The sequence below is a fragment of the Sorex araneus genome, chromosome 6 (assembly GCF_027595985.1).
Source record: "Sorex araneus isolate mSorAra2 chromosome 6, mSorAra2.pri, whole genome shotgun sequence".
Lineage (NCBI taxonomy): Eukaryota > Metazoa > Chordata > Mammalia > Eulipotyphla > Soricidae > Sorex > Sorex araneus.
In genome coordinates, this window is record NC_073307.1 from 134858166 (window position 1) to 134885957 (window position 27792).

Below are 27792 nucleotides of genomic sequence, written 5' to 3' on the forward strand. Positions count from 1 at the left end.
GTTTTTTGTTTACACTTAAATTTTAGCCTCAGTTAGGACTTACTGTGAGATGTAGTGAATGTGCAGATATTATCTTTTGTTACTTATACTAAGAGTTGATTTTAAAAATTATTTATAATTAATGCATCATGTTTTCCTTTTTGCTTCCTCACACGATTGTTCAGATGTTCAGAGATTTTTATCCCCCTCCTCGTTATGCACCAGGGCATAATCAGGCTTTTAATCTGGTTCCACCCACACTGCATTGGTTTGGGTTAGCTATTCAGAGATATTTAAGAGGTAGAATTAACTGGCCTTGGTAATTAACTGAATACCTAACCCTTTCCTCTTTCAGAGTGCAAGGTTGAAGTTTGAATACTGCAATATAACCAAGAAAACTGGCTCCTTCTGGGTTGATTATATCTCAAGGGAACACTCTACAAGCAAGGTCAGTTAAAGCCAGCCTATCAGTTTATTTAGGTCACAATAATGTTGCTTAGGGCTGGAGCGATAGCACAGCGGTAGGGCTTTCACGCGGCCGACTCATGTTCAATTCCTTGGCCCCTTTCAGAGAGCCCGGCAAGCTACTGAGAGTATTGAGTCCACACAGCAGAACCTGGCAAGCTACCCGTGGCATATTGGATATGTCAAAAACAGTAACAATAAGTCTCACAATGAGAGACGTTACTGGTGCCCACTCGAACAAATCGATGAGCAACGGAATGACCGTGACAGTGACAGAATGTTGCTTAACCAGCTACTCTCTTATTGAGTATTTAAATATCCAATCATTATTCTTCCCCTCTCCTTTTCTTTTCCCTTCTCTTCCTTTGCTGGTCAATTCCATTCTAAAGCTAATAGGTAGACCTGAAGAATATGGCATCAGTGACTTACAGACTTAGGGAAGCCATGGGTGGTGGAGGAATCTAATTCAGGGGAGGAAAGCATCTGTTTGGGAGCCAGGTCAGAGAGCATTCAATGGGCTGAAAACCTGTTTTACATAGAGACCTGAGTTCACTCCATAGCATCTCATGGTTTCCTAGGGACCACTTGCAATGACCCAGGAGTAGTCTATAAGCATCACAGGATATAGCTAAAAAAAAAAAAGGCAAAAATCAAGGTGTCAACTTGGGGTACAGCCTTGTTAGGAGTCAAAGTCTGAATGAGGTAAGAGAGAAATGGCAAGAATGTGGACAGGTTATATAAAGCTGCAAGTTCAAAGAAATAATACAAGGACTAAGACTCTTGCCCTGCATGCAGCTGACCCCGATTCAATCCCTGGCACAACATACGATAGCCTGAGCTCCACCAGGAGTGATCTCTGAGCACATAATCAGGAGTAAGCACAGAGCACTGCCAGGTATGTTCCAAAAACCTAAGTTGAAAAAAGAAATCTGACAGCAGCTACATAGAGATAGGTTCCAATTTCACAGGTTAAGGATTCTATGCTACAAAGCATCCATTCACCACCTCTTCAGACACTGACCACACTTGCCTGTGTTCCTGAGAGACTGATTATAAACAGAGTTTCCTGTAATCCCCTTTCAGTTTCTATTGATTTGCTCATGCAGTTCATAGAACTAAGAGGTCACTTGCTGGCAAGGTCACCTTGCACTCTGAGCAGGCAGTTGGAAGAGATGCAAAGGACAGGCATGGGGAAAGAACTTGGCGTTTTCATGATCTTTCTGAGTGAGCAACTCTCCCACCATAGCCACATAGTTCACCAACCCACAACTTCTCTGAACCACCAGATCCCATAGGACTTTTCTAGAAGCTTCATTACACAGACATGGTTTACCATCTCAGAGACCATTGACTAATTCAACCTCTAGGCCTTCTTTCCTCCCAGAGCTCAGGGGTAAGAACTGAAATTTCCAGTCCTCTAACCACCTGGTTGGTCCTCCTAATCACTCACCCCCATCCATCGGTCTTTCCAAATGTCAACACATTCATCTAACAAAAGCCAACTCATTCACCTAACAAAAGAGCTTGCCTTTTCTTGCAGAACTAGAACAGAAAAGAAACAGAACTTCTCTTTAGTTCACCTACCATTGAGACAGCAACCAACTCCTGGGCCTGCCGAGGCATGGCAGCTGGCCCAAGGCCTGTGCTGGAGCAATGCCTCCAGCTGAAGCACCTGTATATTGCCAGAAAGAAGGCCGTGGCCGTGGGAAAGCTGCGGTTGGTGTGGAACTTGCTCAGTTTGTCTGAGATATTGCCAGCAAGGGGGGGGGGGGGTGGTGGCAGGCATCTACAAGGGTAAGGTCTTCAGCCAGAGGGAAATCAAATCTGAGATCACTGGCCACAACCTTAATGGGTGTTCCATCATCCACATGCCCAGAAAGTGTGGCCTGTCCAGAGTTAGCCACTCCTCCAGCATCACCCATTTCAAGTCAGAGAGATTTGAAAATAGAGGAGGAGTCCCAGAGAGCTAGTACAGGGGTTAAGGTGTTCATCCTGCTGAGTCCGGTTGGCCCCCGACACTGTATATGGTCCTCTGATCAACCACCAGGAGTGATCCCTGAGCTGAGAGGCAGGAGTAAGCCCTGAGTACTGCCAGGTGTGCATGCCTTTCCCCAGCTTCACAAGGGCACCTTTATCACTCCTGACACTTAGGAATTTCAGGGATGAAAGAGCTGTGAGTCAGGAACTGTGGCAAATATACATACACATGAAATAAAATTTGGTCTTCAGAATGACCAACTGTATTTTTTTCCCTCTAAATCACAAATGTGTGGAGATTGTATGGCATTCTTTATTTCTATCTGCTGAGAAGACTAGGAGTAGTGACACCCACAAGTTATGCCATCTCTGCTCAGATATTTATCTAGAAATAGTATTTTCCCTTAATACTGCCTGCTCAGATTGGGACTGGGCCTTCTCCACCCAGGCCCCCCATTTTCCAGTAGCTTGGAAGTCACACACACAAACTGGCCCCAGCGCAGTGTAATCCCACTAACAGCCAACATCCAGAGACTATAAGACCAAACTCCCAGAAGCACACAGCCTCAAAGGGCCGCATGACATCTAATAGCCTTGTTCTCCCTCTTGGAGAACCTGACAAGCTACCAAGAGTTTATTGCCCACACGGAAGAGCCTTGCATGCTCCCCATGGCATATTCATATTCCAAATGCATTAAAATATGTATACAGACCTCTCAGAGAGCCCGGCAAGCTACGGAGAGTATCCTGCCTGCAGGGGCAGAGCTTGGCAAGCTACCCGTGGCGTATTCAATATGCCAAAAACAGTAACATAGGTCCCATTCCCCTGACCCGGAAAGAGCCTCCAGTTGTTGGGAAAGACAAGTAAGGGGAGTCTGCTAAAATCTCAGGGCTGAGAGGAATAGAGATGTTACTGGTGTCCGCTCGAATAAATCGATGAACAATGGGATAACAGTGATACAGTGATTTTCCTTTAAAAAGGAACCTTGAGGACCTGACTAATTTCAGGACTGTGCAGAGGAAGTAAAAGATGAACTTGGACTATATTTAAATTAGAAAGCAAGGAAGTGTTCAAAGAAATATGTCAGAAAGTTTCAGAAGCCAAAAAGAATGAGTTCCCACTGGCCAAAAGGAGCAGTGGGGGAATCAAACACCTTAGTAAAATAATAATTGCAACAGGTTGTAAGTCATTGAATAAAATGGGAACCATGGTTAGTATACATTCACTTATATCACTTGTCATCCCGATGCTCATCGATTTGCTTGAGTGGGTGCCAGTAACGTCTCCATCCATCCCTGTTGTGTGCTAGTGTAGCCCAATGGCATCTGCTGGCTCCAGGAACATGAAGAGCATCAAACCGTTCATTCAGGGAGTTGACAAAGAAGTCTGACCATCTCGTAGGTGGGCGGCCAGGCATTCTTTTGATGTCCCATGGTAACAATAGCAAGAGTATACATTATTACAAATAAATGAGTAGCTTGAGAATTTGACAAAGAAGAGGAAATTTCCACTGAATCTCTACAAAAGGTTTGTTACAAAAGGGAAATAGAGGGGCTGGAGAGATAGTAGGAGGGCAGTGATGTAGGCAGGTAGATAGAACAGGGCCCCCATGGTTATGGAATTCCTGGGAAGTAATAAAACCAATAGCCCAAGGTTGCAGAAAGCCCACCTTGCAGACAAAGAAGACCACCAGCCACTCTCATCTCCATTCCCTTGCTAAAATGGTGGTACTGTGTGAAATGACCCCTGAGCACAAAGCCAGGAATAGCCCGTAAACACTACTGAGTGTCACCCAAGCCCTCCCTGTGCCCCCCCACCCCCGCCTCACCAACCCCCATTGAAAAGCATCAACAAAAAAACCTGGACCTAAGAGGTAGCACAGGAGATAAGCCATTTCTTTTTCTTATAGCTAACCTGAATTTGTCTTTGGTACCTGGTACCCTATATGAGTCCTTTGAGCAGGTCAGGAGTGATCCCTGTGCACAGAACCAGGAGTAAGCCCTGAGCAATGTCAGGTGTGACCTTAAATAAAAACCTGTAAAGATACCCAGCAAACTGAAACTTTATTATTATGTTTCTCTCTCTCTCTCTCTTCTTTCTTTCTTTCTTTCTTTCTTTCTTTCTTTCTTTCTTTCTTTCTTTCTTTCTTTCTTTCTTTCTTTCTTTCTTTCTTTCTTTCTTTCTTTCTTTCTTTCTTTCTTTCTTCCTTCCTTCCTTCCTTCCTTTCTTCCTTCCTTCCTTTCTTCCTTTCTTTCTTTCTCTCTCTCCCTTCCTTCCCTCCCTGCCTTCCTTCCCTCCCTCCCTCCCTCCCTCCTTCCCTTCCTTCCTTCCTTCCTTCCTTCCTTCCTTCCTTCCTTCCTTCCTTCCTTCCTTCCTTCTTTCTTTCTTTCTTTTCTTTCTTTCTTTCTTTCTTTTTCTTTCTTTCTTTCTTTCTTTCTTCTTTCTTTCTTTCTTTCTTTCTTTCTTCTTTCTTTCTTTCTTTCTTTCTTCCTTTTCTTCCTTCCTTCCTTTCTTTCTTCCTTCCTTCCTTCCTTCCTTCCTTCCTTCCTTCCTTCCTTCCTTCCTTCCTTCCTTCCTTCCTTCCTTCCTTCCTTCCTTCCTTCCTTTTCTTTCTCTCTCTCCCTTCCTTCCCTCCCTCCCTCCCTTCCTTCCTTCCTTCCTTCCTTCCTTCCTTCCTTCCTTCCTTCCTTCCTTCCTTCCTTCCTTCCTTCCTTCCTTCCTTCCTTCCTTCCTTCCTTTTTTCTTTTTTTTCTCTTTTGGTGTTGCTTCGGATTAAATAAAGTTTCAAAGACATGTCCCCTTTTCCGTTGAGCACATCCATAGTCCTGCTTGTAGTCATTTGATTGAGGGAATTATGAATTTAGCAGAAGGCAAGAGGGATCTTAAGAAGTTGCCTTGTGGTAGGTCCTCGCCTCTTCTCTGGGAAGCCCTCATTCTCTTGGATGTGTTTCTGCTTACCTCTTCAAAAAATGTCTTTTCTTCACTGGAAAAAAAACTTCAGGGCATTTTTTTTAATGAACTTCTGTATTATTAGAAACTTTTGAAATATGAAACAGATATACAAAAAAGTAGCACTGTAGTACTGCAGCACTATCATCCAGTTATTCATAGATTTGTTCCATATGCCAAAAACAGTAAGAACAAGTCTCACAATGGAGACATTACTGGTGCCTGCTCTAGCAAATTGATACAAAACAGTACATAAAATAATTTTTTTTTTTTTTGCTTGTTGGGTCACACCCAGCAATGCACAGGGAGATTACTCTTGGCTCTGCACTCAGGAAATTACTCCTGGTGGTGCTCAGGGGACCATATGAGATGCTGGGAATCGAACCTGGGTAGGCTGCGTGCAAGGTAAATGCCCTACTTGCTGTGTTATTGCTCCAGCCCCACATAAAATAGTTTTAATCGGAACAGTGGTGGAGGGAAGTGGACACTTTAGGGGTGGGTGTAGTGCTCAATTATGTTATGTCTGGAATCCTAGCATCAATAGTACTGTAGACCGTGATGCCCAGAATAAAAGGAAAATTTTAAAAATATTAATTTTAACTCCCCTTTCTATGAAAGTTGAGCTGTATCACTGTATCACTGTCATCCCATTGTTCATTGATTTGCTTGAGCAGGCGCCAGTAACATCTCCATTTGTCCCTGTTGCGTGCTAGTGTAGTCCGACGGCGTATTGGGGCTCAGAGTCAAGTTAATACTCAGGAGAGTGCTCTGGGGAGAATTCGGGGTGTGTGTGAGGCCCTGGCTCTGACCCTGGCCTTGCAGAAGAAAAAGGAAGAAAGAAAAAAGGACCTTAATAAAAAGGAGAGAATGTTAAAGAGATGTAAGTTATAAACACTATTCAGCCATGCTCAGGCTCCAGACAAATGTCGATTTAGAGATATCTATTTTTTGTTTGGGGGCCACTCTCAGCAGTGCTCAGAGCCTAGACACCCAACTCAGCATTTGTCGTTGCTCCAAGTGATGCTCAGAGGACCGTGCAGTGCCAAATGATTGAACCTGGGCCGCAGCCTGTGACGCTCCAACTCTTTGAAATAAGTCTCCATTTCACTAAAAGCTTTTAAAGGATAATTGAATATGTTAGTTCCCCCACAGTAGAATTGCATATGGCAATATTGCTTCTACCCATATGTTTCTTTCGGTCAAGGGACTGGAGCAATAGTGTGGCATTTGCCTTACACACAGCTGACCTAGGTTCAATCCCCTGCATCCCGTATGGTTCTCTGAGCACCACCAGAAGTAATTCCTGAGCACAGGGCCAGAAGTAACTCCTGAGCATCACCAGGTATGACCCCAAAAAGCCAAAAAAAACTTTCTTTTGGTCAGCAAGCCTTATCAAAGAAAGTCAAGCTTATCTGCCAATATGTTTCTGTAATGTTTATTTTCTCTTACCTTTCTTTCGTAGTTGTTGGGAAATTGTAAGTACTTGATTCAATAGAACTTTCTGGTATTGTGTTCATAAAACCAGAAGTATAACGTAATGGGTAAATATTTAACAACAAAAATTAATGAATACACTATGGAGAGGGACTACGTTGCATAGACTATTTAAAATAAAAGCCTGAGTGCTTCTCCTGACCCTTGAGGAGTCCACAAGAACTTAAAGATTGTTGTTGGAAGGGTGTTACACGGAACTGGATGGAAATGCTACAGTTTAAGCTCGGTGTTTCTGACTAGATATTCTAACTGTATATAAAGAAAATAAGGAATTAAAAAAAAAACATATAACCATGTTTTATATCAAATTTTATATCAAATCACAGAGCTGTGCGATTTCTTCTGTCTTCTATTTTGGAGAGAAGTGTAGAGGACTCAAATATAGTATGTGGAAAGGGTCACTTGTGGTTCTTGAATAACACCTTTAGTGGACTTTGGTCTCTAAAGTGTTTTCAAGTCACTTGCCTTGTATTTCAAATGTAAATTGACCCTATAGTAGTCTCAAATAAGGACTCAAATTTCTTTCTCTACTTTCTGGTTCCATTTGCTCACTGTTTGGTAGTGACTATCATAGAAGACTTCATACCATTCCAGGAGTAATTTGGAATTATTAATAAACATGACAAAAATAGAAACATTTATGGAAACTTTATGATTTGGGAGGTACCTGATATAAAAAATAATTTGGGGTTTCAGGAGAAGCAAAGTTTGTACTTTAATTTTTTTTAAAAAGTCAAAGCAGGGGCTGGAGCGATAGCACAGTGGGTAGGGCGTTTGCCTTGCACGCGGCCGACCCGGGTTCGAATCCCAGCATCCCATATGGTCCCCGGAGCACCGCCAGGGGTAATTCCTGAGTGCATGAGCCAGGAATGATCCCTGTGCATTGCCGGGTGTGACCCAAAAAGAAAAAAAAAATCTCAAAGCACCCCATATGGTCTCTCCTAAGCCCGCTAGGAGTGATCTCTGAGTACAGGGCCAGGAGTAAGCCCTGGATGTGGCACTAAAACCAAAATTTTTAATTAATTAAAAAATTTAAAAATCAAACTTTGGAGCCAGAGAAGTAGGAGAAGGGGTAGGGTTTTTTGCCTTGCACATGACTGACCTGGGTTTGATCCCCAGCGTCCCATATGATCCCCCAAGTTTGCCAGGAATCATCCCTGAGTACAGAGCCAAGAGAGATCTCTGAGCACCACTTGATGTGGCTTAAAAACAGAACAGAAACCAAAATAAAACAAAAATAACTTAGTTGAGCTAGAGAAATAGAACAGGAGTTAAGGATCTTGCTTTCTATCTCCTTCTCCCTCCACTGCCGACATGGTTCCATTCCAGCACCAAATAGGGTCCCTGGAACACTGCCAGGGCCACTCCTCAGCACTGAGCCCCACAGAGGATGGCTCAAGACCAAACTGAAAGAAAAGCACAATCAGGAGATGTGGTTCAGCAGTAGAGCACTTGTCTCGCACGGTTTGAGGCCTTTGGCTTTATTCTTAGCCCCACCAGCCCCCTTCATCCCCACAAAAGTCTTCAAACCCCCACTCTTCTCTCCCAAATCCCCAAGTCTCAACTCCTTGTTCTCTCTTTTTTTTAATATGTTCTCTGATATGTGTCCTTGGAGACACAATTCCCGGGCCTGATTCCCTGAGACATGTATAAAAATAGAATCCGACCAAAATGCATTGCAGAAACAGACTTCTGAAAATAATGCAATCCCGGGTGATTTTTTCACCCTTTCTACCAATGAACACAGTGTAGCCATGTACATGGGATTGCTATTTCACCTTATTTTCACAGTCGCTGAAGAACCACAGATCATTTAGGTATTTAATTTGACAGTATCTGAGCATCAAAGTTGTTTCTCATTTAGTAGTACTTCCTCACAATCCATATCCCAGAGAGGTTGAGATCTGACTTCTTTTCCTGTTTCCCTAGCCTTTGTTTTTGTCATTTCTGCACTGATTGGTAGTCATACACCTGGTTGTGGTGCTTGCACACACTAGGTCAAAGTGTGCCGGAGATGACACATTTTGTGAAGGCACCGGGGGACTATACATGGCAGAGTTTTCAATCATGTGTGGGGTGATGCCAGGGATTGAGCCTCACCAGTTTCACATGTGCAAGACAGGCACTATACCACTGAACTATCTTGGGACCCTCTAAGGTTTGACTTTTATCCTGTATTATGTTAAGGGGGAAAATGGGCTGGAGACATAGTACAGCAGGTAGGGTGTTTGTCTTAAATGCTGTTGACCTGGGTTTGAGTCACCATTCACATGGTTCCCTGAGCACTGCCAGGAGTAATTCCTGAGTGCAGAGCCAGGAGTAACTTGTAAACTGAGCATTGCTGAGTTTGACCCAAAAAGCTAAAAAAATATAAATAAACTAAAGAAAGGAAGAAAGAAAGAAAGAAAGAAAGAAAGAAAGAAAGAAAGAAGAGAAAGAAAGAAAGAAGAAGAAAGAAAGAAAGAAAGAAGAAAGAAAGAAGAGAAGGAAGGAAGGAAGGAAGGAAGGAAGGAAGGAAGGAAGGAAGGAAGGAAGGAAGGAAGGAAGGAAGGAAGGAAGGAAGGAAGGAAGGAAGGAAGGAGGGAGGGAGGGAGGGGAGGGAGGGAGGGAGGGAGGGAGGGAGGGAGGGGAGGGAAGGAAAGAAGGAGGGAGGGAAGAAAGGGAGGAAGAAAGGGAGGAAGGAAGGAAAGAAGGAAGGAAGGAAGGAAGGAAGGAGGAAAGGAGGGAGGGAGGGAGGAAGGGAGGGAGAGAGGGAGGGAGGGAGGGGGGAAGGAAGAAAAAAGAAATTGGGGGTGGAGGTCTGTGAGATATGCCTGGGCATGCTTTGTATGCTTGAGGACCAAGTTCAATCTCCAGATCTCTAGCACCACCCTAGGATTTGACTTATCCCTGAGCAAAAAGGGATTACTCCTGACCACTGCCAAAAGTGGCCCCCAAACAAAACAAAAACATGCAACAAACAAAATACAAGTTTTAAAAAAACTCATTTAAGGATTGTTTTGTATATTTTTCCCAATACAGTTCCACTTAATTATCGTGCACTGATTTGTAGGATATATCATTTGATTCTTTATAAGTTACGCATTTGGAGGGCCGGAGCTATAGCAGAGCAGGTTGGGCATTTGCCTTGCACTCAGCCGACCTGGGTTCGATTCCCAACATCCCACATGGTCCCCTGAGCACCGCCAGGGGTAATTCCTGAGTGCAAAGCCAGGAGTTACCCCTGTGTATCACCGGGTGTGACCCAAAAAGAGAAAAAAAAAGTTACCCGTTTGGGGCTGGAGTGATAGCACAGCGGGTAGGGCATTTGCCTTGCATGTGGCCGACCCAGGTTCAATTCCCAGCATCCCATATGGTCCCCTGGGCACCGTCAGGGATAATTCTTGAGTGCAGAGCCAGTAGTGACCCTTATGCATAGCCGGGTGTGACCCAAAAAGCAAAAAAAAGGAAAAAATTACCAATTTGGAGTCAGAGAGATAGTACAGAGATTTAAGTGCTTGCCTTGTACACGACCAAGTTGTATTAAATCCTTCACACTGTATATGGTCCCCTGTACCCAGCCAGGAGTAACTCTGAGCAAGGCCAGATATGGATCAGCTCCCCACCCAAACCATGAAGCTACTAGTTTTGAAAAAACATAATTTTTATTCAAAATAACAATAAAAATGTTATATTCTTTTCCCAAGTTACCAGCACATATATGTACATATATATATATGTGTATATATATATTAGAATTTTAAACTTTTTTATTGAATCACTGTGAAATAGATCCTTACAAGCTCTTCATGACTGGATTTCAGTCATATAGTATTCCAACATCCATCCCTCCACAAGCATACATTTCCCAGCACCAGACCAGTGTCCCCAGGTTCCATCCCATCCCCCCCATCCCCACACCCCCTGCCTGCCTCTATGGCAAGTGTTTTCCTCTCTCTCTCTCTCTCTCTCTCTCTCTCTCTCCTCTCTCTCTCTCTCTCTCTCTCTCTCTCTCTCTCTCTCTCTCTCTCTCTCTCCTCTTTCTGCTTTTCTCTCTCTCCCCCCTTTTGGGCATTGTGGTTTGCAATATTGATACTGAGACTATCAAGAATATCCCTACTTTTAACCCTTAGATCTTGTTCAGCCTGATCATTCCCAGCTATTATTGTCATACTGGTCTCTTCTCTATCTTATCTATCCTCAGCCCCCCACACACATGTAGTTAGTTCCAACCATTGACCAGTCCTCCTAACCCCTGTTTTCCCTGGCCATGGATATTATTCTTGTACTATATACTTGTTTTATATACCAGAAGCAGCATTTATATTTTTATAGTATTGTAGTTAAGAGGCAGCTCTGACTTCTGACCACCTATTCAAATCTCTGCCTTCATTACTGTGGCAAATTCAGTTCAATTCCTGGTGCCCTAGTTTCCTTAGTTCTAAAATGAGAATACTAACTTTTGTTTTTGTTTTATTGGGGATAGGAGAATTTGGAGGCTACATCCAACTCTACTCAGAGTTTATTTCTGACTCTGTGCTCAGGAGTGACTCTTGGTAATGCTCAGGGGACCATGTGTGGAACACAGATTCAAAATGGAGTCAGTCACATGCAAAGCAAGCACCTTATCTCCTATTCTCTCTCTCTCTGTCTCTCTCTCTGACCCAGCAGTATTGAAATCCATCATTGTAAAGATCATATGATGCATTGCTTCACACTTTGTCCTTGGCACAGAACAAATTGGCACACGCAAATGTGCCTGAAACTGTATTAAACTTAGACTGAGGTGCAAAGCAGAATGATACCAGTTTGTGAAAACTTTCAAATCTTGAACAAGTAAGCTTGTACTAGAATAATTAAATGCTAAGATGTGAACTTAGCATTTCTCTATGTTCAGAATGAGTTCAGAGTGAGGAAAAATCTTTGGGTTGAAGTCTTCATAGGGGAAAATCTGGGGAACTGGGTCATGCACTGAACTTTGAAGAAGTAATTGATACTAATGGTATGCTTTGCTTTGTAAAATAAAAGCAACTTTGAGTCTTTTGTATAAAACTATTATGGTAAGAGTTCAGGGATGGGTTAGTGGAGAACATAAAAACAAATTAAAAATAGACTACCTGTCTTGCTTGTGTGAGGATCAGAGTTCAACTCCTAGTGCCTTCCACAAGTTGTGCCCCAGCAGTACTACAACAGTGTGTGATCGCTGATGCACAAGTGTGTGCAAGACTCTCTCAAGAGGGCATATGCACCCCATTATTCATTGCTGCACTCAGTACAATAGCTAAGCTATGGGACCAACCCAGGTGTCCAACAACAGATGAATGGATTATGAAGATGTGGTATACTATAGAATACTATGCAGTGGCAAGGAACTATGAAATCCATCCAATTTGGTTGGAACTGGAAGATATCATGTTGAGTGAAGTAAGTCAGAAAAAGAAAGACACACAGAGGATCATGATCACAATCACGAAATCCCGTTAGTCGTCGATTTCTTGAGCGGGCTCAGTAACCTCTCCATTCGTCCTCTCCCTAAGGTCTTAGAAGTCTCTCTTGGCTCGGCCCTCCCAACGATGTCGATGTCGCACTGGAGGCTCTTTCAGGGTCAGGGGAATGAGATCCAGCTTGTTACTGGCTTTAGCATATGAATACACCATGGGAAGCTTGCAAGGCTGTCCCATGTGGGCAGGAAACCCTCATAAACTTGCCAGTTTCTCCCAGAGGGAGAAGTAGACTACAAGATACTGTGCATGCTTCCGGGAGCTGGCTTTTAAGTTTCTGGATGTTGGTCGTTGATGGGATTACACACACCTGGATTCCTCTGCCGGTACCTTCATGCGTGAGGCCTGTCCAAACGTGTGGAGAGGGGCCTTGAGCATGGCTGTAGCTAGGTTCCAGTGGTCTTCGGCTGCCAGGAGCTCTGCTTGGCGCGGGGAGGGAAGCTGGAGCCCATCCCTTCCGAGGGGCCCCGGGGAAGACAGCCAGGCGTGCAGGCAAGAGACTCTCTGTGTTAACCTGCAGACACAGAGGATAATCTCACTTATCTGTGGAATAATGGAATATTGGATGAGGAGTAAAGGGGATTCCTAGACTATTCTTGTCCCCAGTGTTTAGAGAGGAGATGGACAAAGAAGGAAAGAAATCAAAGGGGGAGGAAAAGAATTAGAAATAATGGGAGAACAGATATCAGGGCTTCAGTTATACCAGTGATAAGAGTGAGGGGTATAGTCCTATATCCAAAACACAATCATCTATGAAGTAAGATATGATATCTAAGCAGCAACCACTGAAACTTTGTAATGTGCCTGTCAAGTTTGACAGGTGGGGGTGGAGTGAGGGTTGGATGGGGAGAGAATCTGAGAACACTGGTGGAGGAAAGTCGACACTGGTGGAGGGATTGGTGTTGAATTATTGTATGCCTAAAACTCAACTATCAGTAACTTTGTGAATGATGGCTCTTTAATTAAAAAAAAAAAAGTGTGTGTGCAAGCACCACAACCAGATCTGCAGGCCCCAGCAAGCTCCACAACCAAGCATTTGTGTGACCATTAGTCATTGGAACAACAAAGAAAGTGAATGGAGGGTGGGGAATAAAATGATTTTGATTATAATCTATATGTAATGTTTCTATTTGTTTAAATGATACATTCCTGTAATAAATAACACTTAAACTTAGTGAATTCCAATTGAATGGTGAGCCCTTGATTACAGTTCTTTCATATCCAAAGAACAAACTAATTTCCTAGCTACTAATGACTTCTCAGCATGAAGATGCCTGTTTTCATCCATCTTTATGGAAAACTTGCATCTGTTATACACATGAAGAAAATATAATTGATCTGCTAGTGCCAGGCTCCACATCAGAGTTACCAGTGTTCAAAATCAATGAAGGTATTATTTTCTGGGTGTTTTTATTTGTTTTGGGGGCAACACCTGGCAGTGATCAGGGCTTATTCCTGACTCTGTTCAGGGATCACTCCTAATGGCCTGGGGGGACCCTATGGAGTGCCAGGATAGAACCCATGTGAGCTGCATGCAAGGCAAGTGCCTTCCCCGCTGTACTATCTCTCGCTATCCAAGTACTAATGAGATCTGATTCTGATTAGCTTTAGAGACGAGGAGAGACCAGGTAGGGTCAGGATGGTATAATTGTAGGCTGTATGATCTCTTCCACCATGAAAGTATAGTTTTAAAGTTTTATTTAGTGTTCAGGAGAGATATGAGCCCTCATAATATATAATAATTTCAAAAAGAGAATTCAAAGTTTGAAAAGACATTTTACAGTTAGGCAGATTGAACCTTCTTTGTTTTTAAGTTAGGAAACTAAAGCAGATTTTGTATATGTGTTGAGGGGCGGTATTTTGTTTTTGTGGGTCACACCTGGCAGAAATCTTTGTTGCTTGGGAGACTATGTTACTGAGGATCATACCTGGGGTTCCTATGTGTAGAGCAGTCATTCCATCCTTAGTGCCATCTCCTGGGCCCTCAATCAGATTCTTTTAAGGATCTGAGTAACACTGAGAGATGCTTTAATTCTTACAAGCCCTCCACCCAGGCATCCCTTTTGATATCACTGTCTTCTAACTCACCTACAAGGTGGGAAAGCAGACTATGTTCTCAGATGTGATTCCTAAGAGCAGTTGCCATATTCTGATAAATAGAAAGTCTGTTTCCACAGCCTTAATCAAAAAGCACCAGTTTTGGGGTCAGAGCGATAGCATAGTGGAAGGGCACTTGCCTTACACACGAACAACCGGGATTTGATCCCCAGCATCTCATAAGGTTCCCCAAGCACTGCCAGGAGTAATTCCTGAGTGCAGAGTCAAAGTAACCCCTGAGCATTGCCATGTGTGACCCAAAAAGCCAAAATAATAAATAAATAAATAAATAAATAAATAAATAAGCACCAGTTTTAAAGACACACACTTTGCATGGGGCTGACTGGTGGACACCCATGAAGTTCCCAGATCACTGCCAAAAGTGATCCCTGAGCACCAGAGTCAAGAGTAAGCCCTGAGCAACCCTGGGTTTGGGCCAAAAGTTCAAAGAAAGAAACACACTTTCCTCTTTTTAAGTTCCCCAACGACGTCCTATAGCTTCCCAGATCATCTCATACTGCCAAGTCTTTCTACCACTGTAGAATTACTCACCCTTCTTCCCTCTCTAAGCACTGTTTCATGCTTCCCACTCTCTATTCTTCAAAGGCAATCAGGCCCATGACCTCTTCCTTTAGGGTTTTATCTCAGAAACTACTAAAGTAATAAAAAGATTATAATAGGAAATCAACAATTACTTCTCTTCAGCATCTTTCTGAAGACAATGCTTACGTTTTCTCTTGGAAACCAGGAATACTGTGTTGTGGGCCTGGGGATGTGATTTGAATCTGCTAGTTTGGTCCGGCGCATTGCCCCGCATCTCAGAACCATCCTTGGCTCTGCCAGTGTGATCCCCGCATACACCACTGCCATAACAAAGGGACAGGTGGTGGGGGGTGAATAGTATGTATAATTTTAAAAAATAATACAGTGTTCTGTTTGGAAATTTATCTTCTAAATGTTGATCCTAATGAGCTCTTTTCACCTAGAGCATCATGGAAGGAATAATCACTTTTATCAAGCACTTTTAATGAGATTAAAAAAAAAACGAGGTAAAATTTAGGTCTGCTAAAATGTATTTGTGGCTTTGAAATCTATTGTTAATTTGCACAGCATGTTCTGATGGCAGGATGACTTCCTAAATTTGAACTTGAAGTTGACACAGTGAGAAGCAATCTGACACCTCTGCTGCAACCAGCCTATTTTCAACATTCAGGAAAACAAACCCAAATAAAAACTTATCTCTGAGTTTTTGCTAGGGTACAACTGAGAGGATGATGTCATTTTCCCTTTTTCCTGCTTTAAAAGCTTCATGAGGCCATTTTCCAGGAGATGTGTACTTTAGTTATAATGCATGTGGCTGGCAGATACATCTATCTCACAGGGATAGTTCAATGTCTGAAAATTTGCAGTTTCTGGTAAGAACTAGAATGCCTGTTTTAAGTAGAGGCTTGTTAAACAGTCTCAATAACTGTTTACTAGATTGCTTAAATCTTAAATATTTGATAGTTTTAGGAGGTGGGATTCACAACGAAGAAATTAAGAAGCCATTTTCCAGAGCCATAGAGATTGTTCCGTGGGTTAAGTACATGTTTTGCATGCAGGAGGCCTGGGTTTGATCCCTAGCAACCTCTGATCCCCTGACTACCTCTAGGTATAATCCTCAAGCTCAGAACTGGGGAGCAGTCCCTGAGCTCTGCCAGCTGTGCTCTCCCCACAAAGCTGTCATTGCAAAGTCCTTCAACATTAAAAAACCACCACCACCACCACCACCACCACTACCACAGTAATAAACATTTTGAATAAGCACTTGTTTCAACAAATAAGGCTGCTGTCTTTAGCAGGAGGGAGCTTTTTGCTAATTAGATACCTTGGCTTTATTGCTTTTATGATGAAAAATGATGTAGTGTTTTGGATGTTCTTTGCCAAGAAAAGAACTATGGAGTAATGCTCAGATGGAAATGGACTGTTTGGGAAATGATTCTTCAAATTGCAAGTGCTTACAGGTATCCTTCTTTTTAATAAGTGAAGTGGGAGAAAGGGAACCAGTATATCACTTATTATGTAAGTTGCTTTATTTGAAAAGGACAAGCAAGAAAAACTTTTTAAAAGGCCCCAGAGAGATAGTATGGGATTAATGCACTTGCTTTGCATGTGGCTCTCCCCAATCTATTCCCTGCACCACTCATATGTTCCCTTGAACACTGCTAGGAGTGATTCCTGAGTACAGAACCAGGAGTCAGCCTCAAGCACAGCCATGTGTGGCCCCAAATTTAAAAATAATTAATTGGAGTGTCAGGAAAATGTCTGCAGGGGCTGGTGCACATGCTTGGTGTGCAGGAGGCCCAGGTTTAAGAGGAGCACCGCACGGTCCCTGAGTACTGCTGAGACTGACCCGAGCACTGCTGGGTGTACCTCCAAAAGTCAGAGCCAAACACAAACAAAAAAATGTTTTAATAAACAAAAATTTTAAAAGCCAATAAAGAAACAAATGAGAGAACTGAGAGACAGTGCTGAGTTTAAGGCACTTGCCTTCCATGCAGCCCACCGATTGCAATTCCCTGCACCGCTTGATCCCCCCAGCACTCCCAGGAGAGACCCCCTAAGCACAGAGCTGAGTGGAGCTCTTGAGCATCAGCTGGGTTTGGTTGAACCCCCACCCCAGAAACAATTAAATGATTATGTGTAAACCTTTTAATTTTTTCATGTTCTCCAAATCCGTTTCCTTTTGATTGACTTGACAAAAGTAGATACAAATGCATATAAACATATACAATAAAAATGTATACAAAAATTAAATCTATTCTCTATAGGTTGCGGGTGTTATTTTCTGGAGAGAGGACAGCTCAGCGGTGGTGCACAGGCCTTCCATATGAGAGGCCCTGGGTTCAAGTTGTCATAACAAAAATTTTTTTCAACTAATAAAAAAATTTTTTTTTTGGAAAATATCATGGTCTTCAGATAGGATTCAGAATTTCACAACTTGGAGAATCTTTTTTTTTAACACTAAAGGTTGTCACTTGTCACTTGTCATTTCGTTGTTCGTTGATTTGTTCGAGTGGGTGCCAGTAATGTCTCCATTTGTCCCTGTCATGTGCTAGTGTAGCCCAATGGCATCTACTCGCTCCAGGAACAGGGAGAGCCTCAAATCATTAATTCAGGGTCTTGATGAAGAAGTCTGACCATCTCATAGGTGGGCAGCCACGTGGTCTGTTGACACTCGTGGAATCCACTCAGTAACAGCTCTAGTCTAGCAGTCATCTCTAAATCGCATTATATGTCCAGCCCATCTAATTTTCGACGCCTTGGCAAACGAGACAGCGTCCCTGATTCTTGATTGTCAATGGAGGTCAGAACTCCGGATTCCTTCTCTCACTTGAGTGAAACGTGATACTCCAAGCATAGCTCTTTCGATTCCTCTTTGGGATACCCGAATAGCGAATAGCGTTCTCATCCTGTTTTTATAGGGCCCAAGTCTCTGAGGTGTATATTAGTGCAGGAAGAACAGTAGAGTCCAAAAGATGTGCCTGGAGCCCGAGTTCTTCATCCTCTTAACTAACCACTTCTTCAATGCTCTTGAAGGTGTTCCATGCTGCTCTCTTCCTCCTGCGCAGTTCAGGTGTCAGGTCATTTATCATGTTCAGTTCTCTACCTAGGTACACATAACTGCTGCATTCGGAGATGTTCATTCCATTGAGGGCAAATGGAACATCAGGAATTAGTCTCATGAACATTGTCTTTGTGAGAGTCAGCTGCAGTCCCACCTTTCCACACTCATGGTCAAAGTTGGCCAGCATTCGTGTTGCTTGGCTGATATTTGGTGTTATGAGAATGATGTCATCAGCGAAGCGGAGATGGTGTAGTTGCCAACCATCTATCTTCACTCCCATTCCAGTCGTCGTATGATGTTCTCAAGGGTGGCACTGAAGAGTTTCAGTAAAATGGTATCGCCCTGACAAACCCCGCTCTTTATGTTGATGATCACTTCTTTGTAGAATGGTGAGATCCTGTGATGAATCCGTAATACAGATCACAGAGGATCCTGTGATCTGTTTGGTTAGGGCTTTGATGACTGCTTCAGTCTCAACTGAACCAAAGGCCTTCTTTAAATCAATGAATGTTAGACAGAGCCTCATCTTGAACTCTGGCGAAACCTTAATGAGCTTGGTCACCATGTGGATATGGTCGATCGTGCTGAATTCTTTTCGGAACCTGGCTTGCTTGCATGGTTGTCCTTCGTCTAGTGTTCTGCCAATCCTCTTCAGGATGACTCGAGTGAATAACTTGTAGACGACGGACAACAGGCAGATCGGGTGATAGTTGCCGATGTTGTGAATGTCTCCCTTCTTGTACAACAGGACGATCCTGCTGGTTCTCCATTGGGATGGAACCTTGCATTCAGACAGGTAGTGTGTGAAGAGCTGAGCCAGTGTATTGATGAGCACTGGCAGCAGATTCTTCAGGTGTTCGGGTCTGACCTTATCTGGACTGGGTATTAATCTAAAGATTAGAGAAATGTATTTTTGGGGGTTGGGATAGAAGGTTGAGATTTTCCTTTTTTCTTTTATTTTGGGGGGCATTTCCAGCAGTTTTAAGGGTTTAATCCTAGCTCTGCACTCAGATATCACTCTTGGCTGGCTCAGGAAACCATATGGGGTGACATGAATCAAACCCAAGTTTACTGCATGCAAAACAAGCACCCTACCTGCTGTACTATCACTCTGGTCCCAAAGGTTGGAACTTTCTTGATCCTGGTATCTCCCCTGGCAGGTAAGAATAAAAGGTTGGGACTTTCTGAGGAAATAAAAAGTGCTGAAAAGTAAGAGGTAAATTCCACTCCTTTTTTTTTTGCTTTTTTTTTGGGGGGGGGTCACACCCGGCATTGCACAGGGGTTACTCCTGGCTCATGCACTCAGGAATTACTCCTGGCAGTGCTCGGGGGACTACATATGGGATGCTGGGAATTTAACCTGGGTTGGCCGGGTGGAAGGCAAATGCCCTACCCACTGTGCTATTGCTCCAGGTCTGGCAAACTCCACTTTTGGAAAGCAGCCTGTTTCTTGAAAACTGGCTGGGTTATATTCAAATAGTCATCAGTTGCCACATCCTGTGTTAGCAGGAATTATAGCTGCAGTGTCCACAGCCCTCAAAGCAATGCCACCAATCCTTTATGGAAATCAAAGGCACAACTTTCTTAACAATTGTTTTTATAGATGGGTGAAAGCTGGGGCGGAAGTTGGGGGGGACGGTTCTACTCCTCCACTGGTCCGTACTTACCTAAGTCATCTTCTGGAGAGAGGATGTCTATTTGAGCGATAAAACTATCCCTCATTTTTTAAAACTCTCATTACACTTTTTTACTATCACATGAGACCAACATTCGTTTTTACTAAGCAAAATAAATTTGAAGAGGCCCAGGGCTGCCTCCATGGGAGAATGGTAGAGTGCTCCCCTTGTGATGTGAAGTCTGGTGAGTCTGGAGAGGGATTGACTTCCATTCTTGGTACCATCCCACATGTCAGAATGCCATTCCAGCAGCTCTGCTATTTTAAATTCCTGGAGTCACACACAGCATGTGATCTCTGGTGCAGGACAATCTAATATTCTGGGTACAGTACTAAAGTGTGTGAACTCCAGCAGCATGATGACCCAGTGCTTCTGACCTCTGATCACCACATAAACTCTTTTTTTCCCCCCTTCTTGGGTCATACCTGGCAATACATGGTGGTTACTCCTGGCTCATGCACTCAGGAATTACTCCCAGAGGTGCTCAGGGGACCATATGGGATACTGGGAATCAAACCCAAGTCAGCCGCATGCAAGGCAAACACCCTACCCACTGTACTATCGCTCCAGCACCACATAAACTTTTCTTTTTTAATTGGGAAGGGAATGGATGGGAAAATCAAAATTTAAAATACATATATATTTTCTTTTTCTCGCTTTTTGAAGAAAAAAAGGAATCCTCAGAAAAGGATCTTTTGTTTTTAGGACAAAAGGCAAAAAGGAAAAGTAAGTGTTCAGCAACTGTTTCTCAACACTCTTGCAGAGACGGCAGTAATTCCCCAGGCACAGGGGCTCTGCCAAATTCTTTCCCCAGAAACTCCTTTATACAGGCCATGTGAGCCTCAACGAAACTCCTACTTCTTTTTACTCTGTGTTAGTACTATATTCAGTTTTATATGTTATTTGGTGTGGTTTGACAGGATTTGAGTCTAGCAATGTTAAAGAAATCTCCATATTAGTGGTAATTCATTTTTCATATTCTGCCATTTCAATTTAAGAAAGGCTTTGGATTCCTGTATTCTATGTTTCTGCATATATAATTACATGTTTGTATTTATCTTTATCTTCTAAGCTAGTGGAGACACATTATTCACATTGTTCCAGACTGTTTTGAGGTGGTAGGTTGGGGCTGGGGGTTACTCTGGGACCCAACAGTGCTAGGGGCCATCTGGGCCACTCCAGTGGTGCTAAAAGGAACAGATGATACAGGGAATTAAATGTCAAGTGTGTGCTCCAGCCCTTTGAACTATTTCCCTATATCCTAGACTTCGCTGTTTTGTTTTGTTTTGCAAAGTGAGGGGGTTCTGGTTTGGAGGCTATACCCAGCACTGACCCGGGTTTATTCCTGGCTATGTGCTCAGGGATCACTATTCCTGCCTATGCTTGGGGAAACATATCCAGGGGTTGAACTGAGGTCAGCGTCAAGAAAAGCAAGAGCCTTAACCCCTGTACTATGTCTCTGGTCGCTAGACGACATTCCCCCGCCCCCCGCCCCCATTACATACTAGTACATACAGAGTCTGTATGTATGTACATTACATACAGAGAGTCTCTTACCCACACGCCTGGCTGTCTTCCCTGGCCCCTCGAGGGAATGGGCTCCAGCTTCCCTCCCCGCCCCGAGCAGAGCTCCCAGTGGCTGAAGACCACGGGAACCTAGCCACAGCCATGTTCAAGGCCCCTCTCCACACGTTCGAACAGGCCTCATGCAAGAAGGTACCAGCAGAGGAACCCAGGTGTGTGTAATCTCATCAACGGCCAACATCCAGAGACTTAAAAGCAAGCTCCCAGATATCTTATAACCTACTTTTCCCTCTGGGAGAAACTAGTAAGCTACTGAGAGCTTCCTGCCCACATGGGACAGGCTTGCAAGCTTCCCATGGTGTATCCATATGCCAAAGCCAGTAACCAGCTGAATCTCTGACCCTGAAAGAGCCTCCAATGCAACATCGTTGGGACGGCCAAGAAGAGAGAGGCTTCTAAAATCTCAAGGATAGGACGAATTAGAGGTTACTGAGACCGCTCAATCAACTCAACGAACAACAGGATTTTGTGATTTGTGATTTGTGACATACTAGTACACAAAAACATGCTTCATTTTATTTAATGGCTACACAGATCTGTTATATGGATGTTCATAATGTGACTGGGTTCCTGTTGATGGTTTTCTTTTAATTGAATCACAGTGAGATACACAGTTACAAAGTTGTTTATAATTGGGTTTCAGTAATATAATGTTCTAATGCCCCCCCTTAACCAGAGCATGATTCCCACCATGTGGTGCATAGAATATATTTGAATATACATATTATTTTATAAATATATGAGAATAATTATAAGATAAATACCTTTGGGGACAGAGAGGCAATACAGCTGGTAGGGCTGTTACTTTATACTTGGTCAACCCTGGTGCAATCCCCTGCATCGCGTATGTTCTTCTATGTACAGCCAGGAATAACTCCTGAGTGCAGAGCCAGGAGTATAGCCCCCAAATAAAAATAATAAAAAAATAATATAAATACCTTTGTCTATTTTTTGGTATTAAATTGATCTCCATCACTTGTATCACTTGTATCACTTCTAATCCCATTGTCAATTTGTTCGAGCGGGCGACAGTAATGTCTCCATTCAACCCTTTTGTATGCTAATGTAGCCCAATGGCGTCTGCTTGCTCCAGGAACATGAAGAGCCTCAAACCATTCATTCAGGGTCATTTTTTTTTTCTTTTTGGGTCATACCCAGCGATATTCAGGGTTTACTCCTGGCTCTGCACTCAGGAATTACTCCGGCAGTGCTTGGGGGACCATATGGGATGCTGGGAATCAAACCCGGGTCGTCCACATGCAAGACAAATGTCCTACCCGCTGTGCTATTGCTCTAGACTCTAGTTCAGCGTCTTGACGAAGAGGTCTGACCATCTTGTAGGTGGATGGCCACCCAGTCTTTTGATGTCCGATGGAATCCAATCGGTAAAAGCTCTAGTCCAGCAGTCGTCTCTAAATTGCATTACATGTCCGGCCCATCTGATTTTTGACGCCTTGGCAAATGAGACAGCATCCCTGATTCTTGACCGTCGACAGAGGTCGGAACTCTGGATTCCTTCTCTCACTTAAGTCAAACGTGATACTCCAAGCATAGCTCTTTCGATTCCTCTTTGGGATACCCGAATAGCGAATAGCATTCTCATCCTGTTTTTGTAAGGCCCAGGTCTCTGAGGTGTATGTTAGTGCAGGAAGAACAGTGGAGTCGAAAAGATGTGCCCAAAGCCCGAGGTTCTTCATCCTCTTAACCACTTCTTCAATGCTCTTGAAAGCGTTCCACACTGCTCTCTTCCTCCTGCGCAGTTCAGGTGTCAGGTCGTTTGTTGTGTTGAGTTCTCTACCTAGGTACACATAACTGCTGCATTCGGAGATGTTCGTTCCATTGAGGGCAAATGGAACATCAGAAACTAGTTGTTTCTCATGAACATTGTCTTTGTGAGATTCAGCTGCAGTCTGACCTTTCCAAACTCATGGTTGAAGTTGGCCAGCATTCGTGTTGCTTGGCTGATATTTGGTGTTATTGGAACGATATCATCAGCAAAGTGGAGGTGGTGTAGTTGCCAACCGTCTATCTTCACTCCCGTTCCTTCCCATTCCAGTCGTCACATGATGTTCTCAAGGGTGGCACTGAAGAGTTTCAGTAAAATGGTGTCACCCTGCCAAACCCCTCTCTTTATGTTGTTGATCACTTCTTTATAGAATGGTGAGATCCTGGTGATGAATCCATAATACATCTCATGGAGGATCCTGATGTATTGAGTTTGAACACCCTGTTTGGCTTGGGCTTCGATGACCACTTCAGTCTCAACTGAACCAAAGGCCTTCTTTAAATCAATGAATGTTAGACAGAGCAGCATCTTGAACTCTGGCGAAACCTCAATGAGCTTGGTCACCATGTGGATATGGTCAATTGTGCTGAATTCTTTTCGGAATCCAGCTTGCTTGCATGGTTGTCCTTTGTCTAGTGTTCTGCCAATCCTCTTCAGGATGACTCCAGTGAATAACTTGTAGACGACAGACAACAGGCAGATGGGGCAATAGTTGTCAATGTCTTGAAAACAGGATGGTCCTGCTGGTTTTCCATTGGGATGGAACCTTGCATTCAGACAGGTAGCGTGTGAAGAGCTGAGCCAGTGTATTGACGAATACTGGCAGCAGATTCTTCAGGTGTTCAGTTCTGACCTTGTTTGGACCAGGTGCTGTACGTGTCTTTACTGATGAAATGGTGTGTCGGATTTCGGAAGGGAGAACACTGGGAATGACATATCTATCCTGCGGAATTTGGTATGTGGGCAGGTAGATGTGGCTGTCAAAGAGATCCAAGTAGAAGTCATGAATAATTCTCTCCATTGCCTTTCTGGAAGATGTGATAGATCCATCAGGATGTCAGAGAGCAGTCATCTTGGTCTTGTAATTGGCGAAGGATAGGTGAGCATTGTGAATACTTTTCCTGACTTCTGCCATATCGGCCAACACTGCTGCTCTTCTCTCTTTGAGTTCTTCTTTTATCACTTCTCTGCACAGCTTTGCGAGCTCGGATGTTAGCTTGTGGTTGCCTGACGCTCGTGCCAAACCATGTTGGCGAATGAGCTCGAGAGTTTCTGAAGACAGGCGTCTGTTTGTGGTTTTCTCACTCTAGGCATTTTTTGCGCAATCATTGAGGTGCTGAACTAGTCGATTGTATTCCTTGTCGATGTTGTCAACGACGGCATCTTCCCACGCTGCCGCAATAGTGCCAAAGAGCTCCCAGGTGGTGGTCATTCTGGGAGTTCTCTTCTTAAACTTAAACTTTGTGGTCCTTTCTCCCCGCTCTGTGAAGTAGAATTTTGCACAAAGGAGACAGTGGTTCAATCCCCTTTGGAATTTTGGGACAACAGCAACATCAGTCAGGCAAAACCTTCGATTGGATATGATGTGGTCAATTTTTTCTCCACCGGGAGACTCCCATGTCCAACATTTAGATTTGGCCTTCCAGAACTGTGAGTTACCATGGATGGTCTTGGTCAACATGATGAACTCAGACAGTCTCTCACCCTGTTCGTTCCATTCTAGACTATCAGACCCAATGTGGAATTCTTTGGGCAACCTTCTCAGTCCTATCTTGGCATTAAAATCACCAACAATGATCTTGTAGAAGGTGTTGTATTCTTTATAGAACTTCTCTAGCTCCATGTAGAACTTCTCAATTTCTTCATTGTAATTGGATGTTGGTGCATAGACGACAAAGATAGAAACTCCCAGAAGTGACCCACATCTCTTCAAGCATATTTGTCCAATTCGGATTGTTAGGCATTTGAATGAATCAATGCTCATGGCCAAATTTGTGTTGACAAGGACACCGACACCACCGATGCCTCTGTTGTCGCATGTTCCGAGGAACAGTTCTTCTCCAGTGTCGAAAATGGCGTGATGTGATTGATGCCTTCTCATTTTAGTCAGACCAATGATGTCGTACTTGATCTTCTGCACTTGCACCATCAGGTCCTCAGTCGATGCTTCTGATGCCAGCATACGTGCATTGAAAGTACAGACAGTCATTTTAGTCTTTCTTTGTTTTGGCAGTCTAGTTTGTCCCTGAGATTTTATCAGCCTCTCCTTGCTCAACCTTCTTAATGCTGCCATATTGGGGGCTCTTTCAGTGTCAGGCAAGTGAGGCCCATTGTTGTTACTGTTTTTGGCATATTGAATATGCCGAAGATAGCTTTCCAGGCTCTCCCGTGTGGGCAGGGTACTCTCAATAGCTTTCCGGGCTCTCCAAGAGGGATGGAGGCTTTTAGGGCGGCCTCCAATCACTCTTACTGGTGTTCCCATGGTTCAGACCATATCTGGAGCCCATCAAATGTGGTGCAAAAATTATGGTAAATGGGTATTAAGTGTTCTGTGCTGTGTCAAAGTGGTCCAGAAAGCATCCTGGAGCATGGTGGTGGCTGGGTAGTGGAGGTAGCGGAGGTCTGCTGGTGAGGTATTTATCTGGCTCCCATAGGGTGGGTCATCTGGGTTTGATCCTTGAGGAGTGAAGATAGACGACTGGCAACTATACCACCTTCCCTTCGCTGATGATATCATTCTCATAACACAAAACATTAGCCAAGCAGCACAAATGCTGGCCAACTTCGACCATGAGTGTAGAAAGGTAGGACTGCAGCTGAATCTCACAAAGACAATGTTCATGAGAAACAACTAGTTTCTGATGTCCCATTTGCCCTCAATGGAACGAACATCTCCAAATGCAGCAGTTATGTGTACCTAGGTAGAGAACTCAACACAACAAATGACCTGACACCTGAACTGCGCAGGAGGAAGAGAGCAGCATGGAACACCTTCAAGAGCATTGAAGAAGTGGTTAAGAGGACAAAGAACCTCGGGCTTTGGGCACATCTTTTCGACTCCACTGTTCTTCCTGCACTAACATACACCTCAGAGACCTGGGCCTTACAAAAACAGGATGAGAACGCTATTCGCTATTCGGGTATCCCAAAGAGGAATCGAAAGAGCTATGCTTGGAGTATCACGTTTCATTCAAGTGAGAGAAGGAATACAGAGTTCTGACCTTCACCGATGGTCAAGAATCAGGGACGCTGTCTCATTTGCTCAGGCATCAAAAATCAGATGGGCCGGACATGTAATGCGATTCAGAGACAACCACTGGACTAGAGCTGTTACCGATTGGATTCCACAAAAGACCAAGTGGCCGCCCACCAACGAGATGGTCAGCCTTCTTTGACAAAATCCTGAATGAACGATTTAGGGCTCTTCCTGTTCCTGGAGCAAACAGATACATTGGGCTACGCTAGCATGCGACAGGAACAAATGGGGATGTTACTGGCGTCCGCTCGAGCAAATCGAGGATCAATGGGATGACAAGTGCTACAAGTGATTAACATAATTTGTGGGTCACCCCCAGTGGCCAACCCAGTGGCAGGTAGAACCCAAATCAGCTGCATGCAAGACAAGCACCTCTCTCTCTCTCCTCCTGCAGTCCTTAGTTTTTATAAGCTCATGCTAAATGCTAAAGTGGGTGGATGCGATGGGATTATAGAGATGACTCAATGGGCTAAGCACATGCTTTGTCTGCTGGAGGCCCAGGGTGTATCCTGATACAACACGGTCCTCCCAAACATTGCCAGAAATTAACCCTGAGCACTACTGGGTTATAGCCTCAAAACCAAATCAAACCAAAAGCACATAAACAAAATATTTTGATATGAAGTTTTAAATTTCCTCTAATTTTTGTTTTTTTTGTTTTTGAGCAACTCGGAGGTTGGCGGGTGCTCTTGATAGTGCTGAGGGGACCATGACATGCTGGGGATCAAATTCAGGTTTTCTGATGCAAAATACATGTTCCAGTCTCTTGAATAACTCTCTAGCCCAGTTTTTCTTTCTGAGTTTTTAGGTCATTTTGGGCAGTGATTTGGAGCTATTCCTGGTTCTGTCTGGTGGTGAGGGGTCACTCCTGGCAGTGCTTGGGATCCCATATAATACTGGGAGCTAAACGAGGGTTAGCCAGATACAAGACAAGTGCCTTAGTTCCTGTAGTATCTCTATGGCCTTAGCTCTTTTTTTTTCCTTTTTGGGTCATGCCTGGCGATGCAGGGGCTACTCTGGGCTTTGCACTCAGGAATTACCCCTGGCGTTGCTCAGAGGACCATATGGGATGCTGGGAATCAAACCCAGGTTGGCCTTGTGCAAGGCAAATGCCCTACCTGCTGTGTGCTATTGCTCCAGCCCCCGGCCTTAACTCTTGAATTATGAATGTACATAGTATAAGGGAAAGAGGGAGTTGTCTAGTTCCAAGATGAAGATCTTTAAAGTTTCTTTACTTAATATTTTCCTTTAAATTAATATCTGTAAGAACATACAAAAAAATTGTATAGAGATGGAGCTATGAAATAAAATAATCATTTTACCATTTTACATTACATGAGAAAGCTCATTTTCTACTTGATACAATGTTTTTTTCTTGAATGCCAACCTTAAAGATATATTACTTTAATTTGAAATCACAGAAACAAAGCCAAACATAAGC

The 27792-nt window shown here is 43.6% G+C and overlaps 1 pseudogene; it reads right to left on the reverse strand.

Annotated features, from left to right (window-relative positions):
• Positions 1-3653: 3653 nt before the first annotated feature.
• LOC129405848 (uncharacterized) lies at positions 3654-25304 on the reverse strand (annotated as a pseudogene).
• Between the last annotated feature and the right edge of the window lie 2488 nt (positions 25305-27792).